This window comes from Oncorhynchus gorbuscha, linkage group LG02 (assembly GCF_021184085.1).
Source record: "Oncorhynchus gorbuscha isolate QuinsamMale2020 ecotype Even-year linkage group LG02, OgorEven_v1.0, whole genome shotgun sequence".
In the NCBI taxonomy this organism is placed as follows: domain Eukaryota; kingdom Metazoa; phylum Chordata; class Actinopteri; order Salmoniformes; family Salmonidae; genus Oncorhynchus; species Oncorhynchus gorbuscha.
This window is the reverse complement of record NC_060174.1, coordinates 35875223-35886587: the sequence shown is the minus strand read 5'-3', so window position 1 is coordinate 35886587 and position 11365 is coordinate 35875223. Positions and strand designations below refer to the sequence as shown.

Below are 11365 nucleotides of genomic sequence, written 5' to 3'. Positions count from 1 at the left end.
TAAAACACCAAGTCCATATTATGGCAACAACAGCTCAAATAAGCAAAGAGACATTACAGTCCATCATCACTTTAAGACATGAAGGTCAGTCAATCCTGAAAGTGTCAAGAACTTTGTGCAGTCGGAAAAACAATCAAGCTCTATGATGAAATTGGCTCTCATGAGGACTGCCACAGGAAAGGAAGACCCAGAGTTATTTCTGCTGTAGAGGATAAGTTCATTAGAGGTAACTGCACCTCCGATTGCAGCCCACATAAATGCTTCACAGACACATCTCAACAAACTGTTCAGAGGAGACTGCCTGAATCAGGCCTTCTTGGTCGAATTGCTGCAAAGAAAACATTACTAAAAGACACCAATAAGAAGAGACTTGCTTGGGCCAAGAAACACAAGAAATTGACATTTGTCACAGCTGTTGAAGGAAGTGGACCAAGGTGTAGCGTGGTGTGCGTACATTTTCTTTTATTATAACAAATGAAGCCAACAACCGTGAAGCTACAGGCTATGTGCCATAAACAAAAGTCAACTTCTCACAAAGACAGGTGGGAAAAGGGCTACCTAAGTATGGTTCTCAATCAGAGACAACGATAGACAGCTGTCCCTGATTGAGAACCCTACCCGGCCAAAACATAGAAATACAAATAATATAACATAGAATACCCACCCCAAGTCACACCCTGACCAAACCAAATAGAGACATAAAAAGGATCTCTAAGGTCATGGCGTAACAACATTAGACTGGTGGAAATCTGTCCTTTGGTCTGATGAATCCAAATTTGAGATTTTTGGTTCCAACCACTGTGTCTTTGTGAGACGCAGAGTAGCTGAAGGGATAATCTCCGCATGTGTGGTTCCCACCGTGAAGCATGGATGAGGAGGTGTGATGGTGTGAGGGTGCTTTGCTGTTGACAGTGTTGGTTGATTTATTAAGAATTCAAGGTATACTTAACCAGCATGGCTACCACAGCATTCTCCAGCTATATGCCATCCCATCTGGTTTGAGCTGAGAGGGACTATCATTTGTTTTTAACAGGACAATGACCCCAAAACTCACCTCCAGGCGGTGTAAGGGCTATTTGACCAAGGAGAGCGATGGAGTGCTGTTTCAGATGACCTGTTCGCCACAATCACCCAACCTCAACCCAATTGAGATGTTTTGGGATGAGTTGGACTGCAGAGTGAAGGAAAAGCAACCAACAAAACCAGAGTTGCAAAGAAAAAGCCATGTCTCAGACTGGCCAATTAAAATAAAATATTAAGATGGGCAAAAGAACACAGACACTGAACAGAGGAACTCTGCCTAGAAGGCCAGCATCCCGGAGTTGCCTCTTCACTGTTGACGTTGAGACTGGTGTTTTGCGGGTACTATTTAGTGAAGCTGCCAGTTGAGGACTTGTGAGGCGTCTGTTTCTTAAACTAGACACTAATGTACTTGAACTCTTGCTCAGTTGTGCACCGGGGCCTCCCACTCTTTGTATTCCGGTTAGGACATTTCTAAGTGACCCCAAACTTTTGAATGGTAGTGTATATTTTTTAAACTATATCTTCCCGCTGTCTCTGAATTATTAGCTAACAACCCAGCATTCACAAGGATGCAACAAACATCCTTGTTTCTTGTTATAACAATGTTTATGTGTGACATTTCCCCATACATGGAGTGAAAATGTCTGCAGACAGAAAAGGTTTCTTCACAGAACTTTTCTTGAAATGTATGGAAATGCATTAAAAGGTGGAAATGTACCATAATAGTTTTATCAGACAAAAACGTTGTACAGAGTACATTATACAGTAAGTTTCTCCAGTTTACAGAGTGGATCCTCCAAGACATCAAAGAGCATCTTCTTCCCTGAGTCTTCTGGTTTATTCATTTGTAGATCTAGCTCTCTCAGGTGTGAGGGGTTTGACCTCAGAGCTGAAGCCAAAGAGGCACAGCCTTCCCATGTGACCCAACAACATAACAGCCTGCAGAGAGAGAGAAACACCTGTCATTCTGTCAGTTCTGGACACACTGAAAAACAATTTCTGATTGCTGTCCTGAACAGCACATTTACTTGCCTGATGGGTGGCAACAACTTAAAAACGGTATAAACATGCTATTTTTTATTACTACATTTAGTTTATAATTTGTTTTCATGCAACTTCATGGTCTACAAGAAAGATGGCCTTACCCCAGTTTTTCCACTTTACAGTGTGTATTCCCCAGTCCAGCAGAGAGCAGCTTCACTCCTGAATCCTGTAGGTTATTGTGACTCAGGTGCAGCTCTCTCAGACTAGAGGAGTTTGAGCTGAGAGCTGAGGCCAGAGACCCACAGCATTTCTCAGTGAGGTTACAGCATTTCAGCCTGGGAAAGATATGAATGCACAGTCACAATGTTAATGTCCATCAGCAAGCTGCCTGCACACTGCCTGCAAGCCTCCAGGTGGATCAGTTATAGCGCCCCTATTCTGACATTATGGAATATGCTGTAATACTTACGAAAGTCTTTCCAGTTTACAGAGTGGATCCTCCAGGACAGCAGAGAGCATCTTCACACCTGAGTCTCCTGGTTGGTTGTTGGTCAGGTCCAGCTCTCTCAGATGTGAGGGGTTTGACCTCAGAGCTGAAGCCAGAGAAGCACAGCTCTCCTCTGTGACTCCACAGCCTACCATCCTGCAGACAGAGTGGTTCATTTGTATAATATGCATTTTCATAGGACATGAGGACATTATTCATGTTCAAACATATAACTACCCAATTTAGTTTTCCTTTATCCTTTGAACATTAATTAAATAAACAAAGAACATGTATTTTAATTACACGTCACCTCAGTGTTTCCAGTTGACATTGTGGTTCCTTCAGTGCAGCAGAGAGATGGTTAATTCCTGAGTCTCTTAACTTATTTCCACCTAGGTCAAGCTCTCTCAGGTGTGAGGGGTTTGTCATCAGAGCTGAAGCCAGATAATAACATCCTTCCTCTGTGGTTTTAGAGTTATACAGCCTGCAGAGGGATTCAACATAATTGAATGTCCTACTGTCATCGGCATTGTAGTACACTTCATTACTCATTGAGAAGTAACTTAGAGTTTCTAAGAGCAACTGGAGAGCTGTACTTCCCCATTCTCCCTTTGGTGTCTGATCTCAGAATTAAATGCCCATGCCCAGATATCCTCAACAAAATCAGATTACAAAATCATTTGACCTAAATCCTGAAATTACAGACCATTCTTGAGATGTTCTAGTACTCACTTCAGTTTTTGCAATTTACACTGTGGATTTTCCAGGACAGCAGAGAGCAGCTTCACTCCTGAGTCTCCTGGTTGGTTGTTGTTCAGGTCAAGTTCTCTCAGGTGTGAGGGGTTTGACCTCAGAGCTGAAGCCAGAGAAGTACAACCCTCCTCTGTGACTCCACAACCAGAAAGGCTACAGAGGGAGAGAGTATTAAATTTACATTTTAGCCAGTTAGCAGACAATCTTATCCAGAGCGACTTAGAGTTAGATTATAACTATCCTCATGTAAACAGCTATTAGAGATCCACGTATTGCTTAGTGAATGACAGATGAATGACCCAATCTTTTTTTCCAAGAAGACAGCCTACTTCATTTGATCACCTTATTACAGGAGAACTTTCCTCAAAGCAGGAAATGTAAAACTTGTAATATATTTAGTTTTTAAAAGGCTTCAGAAGTATATAATTTCAAATTTCCCATAAAAAAAATGTCCATGAATTATAATCCACATTAATAATTCAAATTTCCTGTTGCTGCAGGATTCTTTTCCTGCTGTAGCAAACTGGCTCAAATTAGGATCCGACATCTGTATGAAACTAACCTCAGTATGTCCAGTTTACAGTGTGGATCCTCCAGTACAGTAGAGAGCAGCTTTAGCCCAGAGTCTCCAAGGATATTCTTGCTCAGATCCAGCTCTCTCAGGTGTGAGGAGTTTGACCTTAGAGCTGAAGCCAGAGAAGCACAGCCAATCTTTGTGGTACCACAGCTCTTCAGCCTGCAATGGGAAAAATACTCGGCTCTATACACAACTGGACATTTAAAATAGTTGAATCATTTCACATTTCCAAAAATGAAAGTAATGATATATTTCCACTCCGAGAGATGCCCTTACCTCAGTGTCTTCAATTTACAATCTGGATTCTTCAATCCATCAGAGAGCAGCTTCACTCCTGAATCCTGTAGGTTATTGTCACTCAGGTCCAGCTCTCTCAGTGAACAAGAGTTCGATCTGAGAGCTGAAGCTAAAGACTTACAGCATCTTTCAGTCAAGTTACAATCTTTCAGGCTGGAATAAATAATAAAAACACACATTTGGTCCACAAACAGGGTAAAGACTACAAAGACCATGAGGAAATTATGAAAATGTATCCATAAATACTCACATTGCTGTTCTGGTGGCTTTGACCACTGGTAGCAGCCTAAGAAGACCCTCCTCTGATCTGAAATACTTTCTCAGTTCGAAAACATCCTGCTTCTCCACTGAAGTCAGCAAAACAAAGACCAGAGTGGACCACTGTGCAGGTGACAGTTCAGCTTTTGAGAGACTTCCTGAGCTCAGATAGCTTTGGATCTCCTCCACTAGAGAAATGTCATTCAGTTCATTCAGACAGTGGAACAAGTTGATGCACCTTTCTGGAGAGGGATTCTTCTTGATCTTCATCTTTATGTACTTGGCTGTTTCCTCACTGCTTTGGGACTTGCTTTCTGTCTGTGACAGTAAGCCTTGTAAGAGAATTTGATTGGACTCCAGTGATAGGCCCAGAAGGAAACGGAGGAACATGTCCAGGTGTCCATTCATACTTTGTAAGGCCTTGTCCACTGCACTTTTGTGTAGAAACAATACAGGTGTTTCTCCTGACATTGTCTTAATATTTACACCTCGAGAGAGAAGATTTACATTGCTGTTTTTGAATGTGAGAAACACATACAGAGCAGCTAAAAACTCCTGAATGCTTAGATGTACAAAGCAGAATAACTTCTCCTGGCACAGCCCTTTCTCCTCTCTAAAGATCTGTGTGCACACTCCTGAGTACACAGATGCTTCTGTGACATCAATGCCACATTCTCTTAGGTCTTCCTCGTAGAAGATCAGATGACCTTTTTCCAGCTGTTGATAACCCAGTTTCCCCAGTTTCATTATCATTACTGTATTCCAGTGGTGATCAATGTAATCTTCTCCAAAATACTTTTTACTACTCTGTTTGGTCTGAAAGATCAGGAAGTGTGTGCACATTTGAGTCAGAGTCTTGGGGATCTCTCCACTCTCTGCTTCACCCAACATTCTCTCTAGAACAGTGGCTGAAACCCAACAGAAAACTGGTATGTGGCACATGATGTAGAGACTCTTTGAGGATTTAATGTGTGAGATGATTCTGCTGGCCAGGTTCTCATCACTGAATCTCTTCCTGAAGTACTCCTCCTTCTGTGGGTCATTGAACCCTCGTACCTCTGTCACCTGGTCAACACACTCAGGAGGGATCTGATTGGCTGCTGCAGGTCGGGAGGTTGTCCAGAGAAGCGCAGAGGGTAACAGATTCCCTTTAATAAGGTTTGTCAGCAGCACATCAACTGAGGTTGACTCCGAGACATCAAAACAGGTCTTATTGTTCTGGAAGTCAAGAGGGAGTCGACACTCATCCAGACCATCAAATACAAACAGGACTTTGCACTCATCATAGTTAATCATTTTGGATTCTTTCATTTCCATGAAAAAAGATTGTAAAAGTTCCATCAAACTGCATCTCTTCGTCTTCATCAAATTCAGCTCACGAAAAGGAAGTGGAAATATGAACTGAATATCCTTATTGGCTTTTCCTTCAGCCCAGTCCAGAATAAACTTCTGCACGGAAATGGTCTTTCCAATGCCAGCGACTCCCTTTGTCAACGCAGCTTTTATATGCCTGTCTTGTCCAGGTAAGGGTTTAAAGATGTCATTACATTTGATTGGTGTATCTTGTGTTGCTGGTCTCCTGGATGCTGCCTCAATCAGTCTTATCTCATGGTCATTATTGACCTTTCCACTTCCACCTTCAGTGATGAAAATCTCTGTGTAGATGTCATTGAGAAGTGTAGGGTTTCCTTACTGTGCTAATCCCTCAAAAACACACTGAAATCTCTTCTTCAGAGTTGATTTGAGCTTCTCTTGGATTTCTGCCTCAGCACTGACATTTTGGTGCCTGGGAAAATTACATAAAATGTTTAAACATTTTGTATCAAAGGAGGAACAAATGGAAACTGAATTTGGAGACAATGTGGTCTCCAAATGATATGAAGCCGTAGAAACAACAGACACTCACATTTTCTGATCTACGGGAAAGACATTCGCTCCTTCATATGGCTCCATGGACACAGTGCAGGAAGGAGGACAGTCCTGTCTCTGCTGAGGGAGTGGAGGGACCCTGTCAAAACAAACTTTTAAATATTTACAAAGAACAAGAAGTCCTGGGTGCGTGTTTATGAGTTTTTTTTAAAGAAACCATGAACTCTAAATATTGTAATAACCTTTTATTTGACATAAGTGGTTCATTACTGAACCTCGTTGGCAGGTCCATAGACTTGTCACTCTTCATAGACAAACAGCTGGGTACAGGAGACACTGGTCTATCTTGTTGGATCCTGACAAAAAACAAGGAAATTATATTTAGTTGGGCTAAGGAAGAAATAGTCAAAATGGTTGTTGAGGAGTAATTATAATGTACAGTACCAGTCAAAAGTTTGGACACACCAAGAGTACTCGTTCCAGGGTTTTCTTTATTTTTACTATTTTCTACATTGTAGAATAATACTGAAGACATCAAAACTATGAAATAACACATATGGAATCATGTAGTAGCAAAAACAGTGTTAAACAAATCTAAATATATTTTATATTAGATCTTTCAAAGTAGTGACCCTTTGCCTTGACAGCTTTGCACACTCTTGGCATTCTCTCAACCGGGTTCATGAGGTAGTCACCTGGAATACATTTCAATTAACAGGTGTGCCTTGTTAAAAGTTAATTTGCGGAATTAATTATTTACTTCTTAAAAGGATCGTCCCCTTTAATTCATTTCTTTTTAACCTAAAATGACACCCAATTCTAACGGCCTGTAGCTAAGGCCCTGAAGCAAGGATATGCATTTTATTGGTACCATTTGAAAGGAAACACTTTGAAGTTTGTAGAAATGTGAAGGAATGTAGGTGAATATAACACGTTAGATCTGGTAAAATATAATACAAAGAAAAAACCAAACGTTCTGTTACCATCATCTCTTGAAATGCAAGAGAAAGGCCATAATGTATTATTCCAGCACAATAATTTTGCACGCCCAATTTTTCAGTTTTTGATTTGTTAAAAAAGTTTGAAATATCCAATAAATGTTGTTCCACTTCATGATTGTGTCCCACTTGTTGTTGATTCTTCACAAAAAAATACAGTTTTATATCTTTATGTTTGAAGCCTGAAATGTGTCAAAAGGTCGCAAAGTTCAAGGGGGCCGAATACTTTCGCAAGGCACTGTAGCTGTGCAACTACGCTCCCCATCTAACCCGGACTCCCAAGTGGCACACCGGTCTAAGGCACTGCATCTCCGCGCTAGAGGCATCACTACAGACCCTGGTTCGATTCCAGGCTGTATCACAGCTGGCCGTGATTGGGAGTTCCATAGGGCAACGCACAATTGGCCCAGCGTCGTTAGGGTTTGGCCAGGTTAAGCAGTCATTGTAAATCAGAATTTGTTTTTGACTGACTTGCCTAGTTAAATAAATGTTAAATAAAATAAACATAAAACCTGACCGAGCTTGAGAGGATCTGCAGAGAAGAATGGGAGAAACTCCCCAAATACAGGTGTGCCAACCTTGTAGCATCATTCCCAAGAAGACTTGGCTGTAATCGCTGCCAAAGGTCCTTCAACAAAGTACTGAGTAAAGGGTCTGAATACTTATGTAAATGTAATATTTCAGTGTTTTTGTTATACATTTGCAAAAATGAATAAACCTTTTTGCTTTGTCATTATGGGGTGTTGTGTGTACATTGATGAGGGGGGTGAAAACAATTGAATTAATTTTAGAAATAAGGCCGTAACATAACAAAATTTGGAAAAAGTCAAGGGGTCTGAATACTTTCCAAATGCACCGTATATTTGTGGTTAAAACAATAAGTCTCATTACCCCTGTTCACTGGAAAAGTTGATTGGTGGTCCCATAGACTGGTCACTCTTCATAGACACACAGCTGGTTACAGGAGACGCTGGTCTCTCCTGATGGACCCTGACAAAACCCATGGAAATTGTTGTTAGTCTGACTAGGGAAGAAATAGTTTGACGGCGCTCAGATATCTGTATCAGGATTATGTAGGTGTGTGGTAAAACTAAGTCTCATTACCACTGTTCACTGGAAAAGTTGATTGGTGGTCCCATAGACTGGTCACTCTTTATAGACACACAGCTGGTTACAGGAGACGCTGGTCTCTCCTGATGGACCCTGACAAAACCCATGGAAATTATTGTTAGTCTGACTAGGGAAGAAATAGTTTGACGGCGCTCAGATATCTGTATCAGGATTATGTAGGTGTGTGGTAAAACTAAGTCTCATTACCACTGTTCACTGGAAAAGTTGATTGGTGGTCCCATAGACTGGTCACTCTTCATAGACACACAGCTGGTTACAGGAGACGCTGGTCTCTCCTGATGGACCCTGACAAAACCCATGGAAATTATTGTTAGTCTGACTAGGGAAGAAATAGTTTGACGGCGCTCAGATATCTGTATCAGGATTATGTAGGTGTGTGGTAAAACTAAGTCTCATTACCACTGTTCACTGGAAAAGTTGATTGGTGGTCCCATAGACTGGTCACTCTTCATAGACACACAGCTGGTTACAGGAGACGCTGGTCTCTCCTGATGGACCCTGACAAAACCCATGGAAATTATTGTTAGTCTGACTAGGGAAGAAATAGTTTGACGGCGCTCAGATATCTGTATCAGGATTATGTAGGTGTGTGGTAAAACTAAGTCTCATTACCACTGTTCACTGGAAAAGTTGATTGGTGGTCCCATAGACTGGTCACTCTTCATAGACACACAGCTGGTTACAGGAGACGCTGGTCTCTCCTGATGGACCCTGACAAAACCCATGGAAATTATTGTTAGTCTGACTAGGGAAGAAATAGTTTGACGGCGCTCAGATATCTGTATCAGGATTATGTAGGTGTGTGGTAAAACTAAGTCTCATTACCACTGTTCACTGGAAAAGTTGATTGGTGGTCCCATAGACTGGTCACTCTTCATAGACACACAGCTGGTTACAGGAGACGCTGGTCTCTCCTGATGGACCCTGACAAAACCCATGGAAATTATTGTTAGTCTGACTAGGGAAGAAATAGTTTTTGACGGCGCTCAGATATCTGTATCAGGATTATGTAGGTGTGTGGTAAAACTAAGTCTCATTACCACTGTTCACTGGACAATGGTTCTTTACTGAAGTTAAACGGAGGATCGATTGACATGTCACTCTTCATGGACACACAGCTGGGTACAGGAGACACTGGTCTCTCCTGCTCCTCTTTCTCGCCTGAGAGAATATTTTTTGAAAAACTGTCTCCCTCCTCTCTCTCTGCAGAGAGACTCATTTTAGAGGTTGTAATTCCCTTCTCACGGGAAGACAAATACTACTGTCCTCTGACCTATATCAGCCCTGTGAACACACCACACACACACACACACACACACACACACACACACACACACACACACACACACACACACACACACACACACACACACACACACACACACACACACACACACACACACACACACACACACACACACACAGAGAGAGGGAGAGAGAGAGTATCAATCATACACAATGCTGTCAAATAGCTACTACACACACTACCAAATTTAAGTGGCTGATTTCTGTAACATTTGTTGGTTATCCAGGAAGTGTATCACTTTCGACTGTTACGCATTTGTCAACTATTGTCAACTGGACTACTTTAGCTTGTTAGCAACTTTGCTAGCATGTATACCTAGTTGGCACATGTACAAGCCATAGCAGTGACAAAGATTAATAGAATTTAAATGAATGAGGTGGTCCTTTCTGCAAACATTTTTATGAATTTAGCTGGCTAGATTACACAGTTCGCAAACAGGATCAATAATTGAATAGACATTAAATATGCTACTTCTTTAATCTCCCCTTTTCCCCATCTCTGCTCTACTCTTCTCTTTCAATAACTTTCTATTTTCTTGTTGCAAGAAACAAAAACGGTCTGTAATGCTTACCACTGAGATGCGTTGCTCGGTTTGAGAATGCTGCTGTAGGCTGTAGCTTCTTTGTTTGACTGCTTAAAGGGCAGAACGTAGGGAGGGCAAGCCAGGGCAGGCACAGTATTTGACTTCCGTCTTATGGTAATTTGGTAGCTAGATGAGCTACATTTGCTTGGTAGGTTGTTGCTATGCCTCTCCTCTCACTGTGAACTTTATGGGTGCTTTTACACTGTGTGGTGCATGGAAACAGAGTAATCTTCTGAGCCACTATCTTCAGACTGACATAGGGTAAAGGTCAATGTGCATCACCAAAGTTGTCCGAAGTGATTTAATAAAATAACAGGAAGTAATTTACACCAGCTGTCTGCATATGAAACATTGGGAAACAGCCTGTTTTAAAACCTGGGGAAAAATGGATTAAAGGTGGATTAACAAGTGACTCGGTGTGACGTACAAACAAACAAAGCCTCCACTGTGATCCAACAGTTGTACATTTGATGAGATAGAAAATATCTTTGCTGATAAATGTAGATACTTTACGCCCACTGTAACAGTGTTCCTCTCCACCAGAGAGCACTGTTGTTTAATGAATGGTGAGGTTTGTCACCTGCTCCCCCTCTCTGCCAAATCATACTGCCAATATACCTTTTACTTCCCCTACGTTTGTCTTTTTCAATATAGCTTTTTACTTATCTCTATGGTTCTATTTTTATATTGATCTATTTCTCTCCTTCTCTCTCTCTTTCTCTCTATCTCTTTTTCCAACTCTCTCTGTCTCTGTGCATCATCTCCACAATGCTGGACTTCAATGGGGTTGGAATGGATGTTGCCATAGCAATCGCTCATTTAGGTGGGATACCATCGGATACCATACTGTAACCAAAGACATATACATGTCAAATAGGGTCTGGGAGGGTGGGGGTTTGAGGTTGGGGTTTCTGTGACGGATTTAGGGGTGTTAGGGGTCTCGTTATCAGTGGTTAATTGCCACATTAGCAGGAACAGGGTAAATCTGTGGTGGATCAAACTGTATTACAGTGATAGCAACACCTCCTGGCACATGCCTGGGGGCAGTGGGAGGGGCGACTTGCATCAGGTGTGTGTGTGTCTTATTACATTTGGGTTG

General features: G+C 41.6%; 1 pseudogene; it reads right to left on the bottom strand.

Moving 5' to 3' along the window:
- Window positions 1-787: 787 nt before the first annotated feature.
- On the bottom strand, window positions 788-10468 carry LOC124001611 (annotated as a pseudogene).
- Window positions 10469-11365: the final 897 nt, after the last annotated feature.